The sequence below is a fragment of the Lemur catta genome, chromosome 23 (genome assembly GCF_020740605.2).
Source record: "Lemur catta isolate mLemCat1 chromosome 23, mLemCat1.pri, whole genome shotgun sequence".
NCBI classification, from domain to species: domain Eukaryota; kingdom Metazoa; phylum Chordata; class Mammalia; order Primates; family Lemuridae; genus Lemur; species Lemur catta.
This window is the reverse complement of record NC_059150.1, coordinates 26,594,557-26,598,089: the sequence shown is the minus strand read 5'-3', so window position 1 is coordinate 26,598,089 and position 3,533 is coordinate 26,594,557. Positions and strand designations below refer to the sequence as shown.

General features: G+C 33.6%; 1 non-coding gene across 1 annotated transcript; it reads right to left on the bottom strand.

Moving 5' to 3' along the window:
- Positions 1-3,250: 3,250 nt before the first annotated feature.
- On the bottom strand, positions 3,251-3,333 carry LOC123627177. The gene has a single exon (XR_006731178.1). It is a non-coding gene; the product is annotated as a small nucleolar RNA SNORD60 (small nucleolar RNA).
- Between the last annotated feature and the right edge of the window lie 200 nt (positions 3,334-3,533).

The window sequence follows — 3,533 nt, the reverse complement described above, 5'->3', positions numbered from 1 at the left end:
AGCTGGCTCAAAAATGAATAGAAAATTTGAATAGACGTAACTATTATGGAAATTAAACGAAAGGTTGAGAATATTTATCTCCCCATGCATCAATCACCACACTTCCCCCCTTCCCCTACCTTCACCCACATTCACAAACACACAAATCCAGCCTCAGATAATTTTACAGGCACATCTTACCAAATATATAATGGATAATCCAAATATGAAATAAACTTTTTCAAAGAGTAGTCAATGAATACACCCCTAAACACATTTCATGAGACTAGTAAAACCTCTATACCAAAACCAAAGAAAGACAACATAAGAAAGGAAAATTACAAGCTCATATGTCTTATGTACTTACATGCAAGATCCCTAAAATATCAGCAAACCAATCCAATTATATATAAAAGAATATATTAGGACTCAATTGCATTTGTTTCAGAATGCAAAGAAGTTTTATTGTTATGAAATCCTTTAGTATATTTTTACCCATTAATAGATAAAAGCCCTATGACTGTCACAATAAATGCAGAAAATGCAGTTGATAAAAAAATGCAATACTCATTTATAATAAAGACTCCAAAAAACTAGGAGTAGAGGAGAATTTCCTTAATCCTATGAAGAGTTTCTACCAAAAATTTATAGCTAATGTTATCTTAAGAGTAAAACATTTGAAGCATTTTCCTAGGATATTATCTTCACTGTTTCTAGTCAATGTTTTGCTGGAGGCCACACCTAGTGCAGAAATTAAAAAAACAGCATAACTATTAGTAGTGAAGGGATAAAATTATTATTATCATAGGGAAGGATTATCAGTTAAGAAAATATAAGGAATTGATATAGGCAAATTATTTGACACTAAAGAAAGTTTAATAAGGTTGACGATTTACAAGATTAACATGTAAAAATAAATTGCTTTTCTTTACATAGCATAAACAATGAGAAAATATAACAAAGCATAGCATTTATTTATTTTTTATTTTTTTTTTTTTGAGACAGAGTCTCACTTTGTTGCCCGGGCTAGAGTGAGTGCCGTGGCATCAGCCTAGCTCACAGCAACCTCAGACTCCTGGGCTTAAGGGATCCTACTGCCTCAGCCTCCCGAGTAGCTGGGACTACAGGCATGAGCCACCATGCCCGGCTAATTTTTTTTGTATATATATTTTTAGTTGGCCAGATAATTTCTTTCTATTTTTAGTAGAGACAGGGTCTCACTCTTGCTCAGGCTGGTCTCGAACTCCTGACCTCGAGCGATCCACCCGCCTCGGCCTCCCAGAGCTAGGATTACAGGCGTGAGCCACCGCGCCCGGCCTGAAAGCATAGCATTTAGAATAGTGACAAAAATTACATAGAACCTGGGAGTAAATTTAACATGAGATACGCAAGAGTTTCTACAGAAAATTTAGTATTTTTCACAAAACAAATAGAGGACATAAATAAATGGAGAGCTATCTCATGTTCACGGAGGAGAATCTTGTAAACATGTCAACTCTGTCCTCATTAACCTACACAGTCAGTGTAATTCCAAGTCAAGTTACACTAGAGCCCTTTGAATTTGACAAATTCTTGCTATAATTCAAATGTTTTTTAAAAAGAGTCAAGAGTAGTTAATGCACTTTTCAAAAAGGTGGAGAAAACAGATATCCAGGTTTACTCTAAAGTTACGAAAATTAAGACAGTGTGATATCTGGGCAAGGAAAGACAAATAGAAAAATGTATGGCACAGAACAGTCTTACTCATATGGAAAAAGAAGAGGCGGAAATCAGAGCATGAAATATAGATTATTCAATAAATGGTGCTAGAACAATTGATTACCCATATGGGGGAAAAAAAAAACCTCATAAATTTAGGCCCCAGCCTCACATTACACACAAAAATATGGGTTAAAAACATAAACATTAAAGCTGTAACTAAAATACTAATGGAGAATCTTTTTATAACCCTCAGATAGAGCAAGATTTTTAAAGAAAAAACTAAGGTATAAACCTTAAAAACTTTGCATTAAAAATAACAACTTCTATACAAACAGATTGCAAAAGGATATATACTTACATAACAGTGTGTATAGCGTTTAAAAACATACAAACCAATATACATATTACTTATGGTTATATGTGATAAAAATATAGAAATTTGCAGGTGGATTACAAACTCCAAATCTAGGTAGTGGTTTTTGATAGGGGTAGAGATAGGGGATAGGTACACAGGGTCTTAATTGTGCAGTGTTCTATTTTCACTAAATCAAATATAACAAAATGTTAAAATTATAAAAAATAAGTTAGGTTTTTGATATATTATTATAATTTTCTTTATGCTTGAAATACTAATAATATTTTTTTTTTAAAAAAAGAGGAAAATGAAAACAAAAATCCCAGGAAAGCAAGCTAAGACAAGTGGTGGGGCTGTGTCTAGCAGGGAGAGGGCAGGGTGACCATGCAGTGAGTTCAAACAGGACTAGAACTTTTCAGAGATAGAAAGTGGAAGGCCGTGAGAAGACTTGATGGAGTTACACAAAATTATGAATTTCATGAATAAAGTCAAAAAAGATGTTTATTGATGGTTAAGTACAGGATACTAGTGGTTCTTTTTTCATTTTAGTGAAGCAAGTTGAGGAAACATTCAAAGCTGCTGGCACTTTATTCAATAGCAAATGAAATTATGAAACATTTATTCAAGGTTGGGACTATCTATAAATGACCTAAATATTAGGGACAGATTATGAATGTATGACCTAAAAGAAAATTCATGTGCTAGAAAAGCTGGTATATATTAAACCTTTAGTTCTGAGCTCAGAATGGAGCACTTTCAGATGCTGTTGTGTTAGGAACAGGTGCCTACATGAGGAAGACCAGGTGACCAACACAGTTATTTATAGCATCTCATGTAAGAGCCCTCTCAGAAGTTATCTAAAGTCTAATAATCTTATATTACCAGTTATAGAATGGAGGCACAGAGAGGTTACACAATTTTCTCAAGGTCACACAGCTAATTAGCAACATAATCAGGACTATAAATCTGTGGCTTCTATCCCAATAATTTTATGTTAAATGGTTCTGCTTCATATTCCTCTACTTTTGGAGGTTTAACTGATTACAAGGTGTGCATTCATTTTGAGCTTGCATAATATAATTTTATTTTCTGCCTTTCTGTTTAACCATGACTGATAGCTCATACATTATTTGAAGATTTAGTTAAGCAAATATTTTTTTCTTTTTTCCCTTTTCATCTTCTTTTTTCCTTTTATTCTTTTCCTTCCCCCCCCCCCAGTCTTAGTCTTGCAAAATAATCAGACTGTATGTGCAGCTTTCATACAAGGGGACAGAAATTAAAGCAGTTCATCCCTGGCTTAAATAAAATTTTTATATGGTGGCCTTTGTTAATTACAGGTAACTCTTCTGAGCATTTTCATCTTTGTGATGGGAAGGAGAAATTTTACATAGTCATTTTATTCTTTAAATGTACCAGATCCATAAAAGAAAACATTGTCACTGTATTTATGAAAAAGCAATTAAAAATTGATTACATTGATGAAATCGGGGAAGGGGGG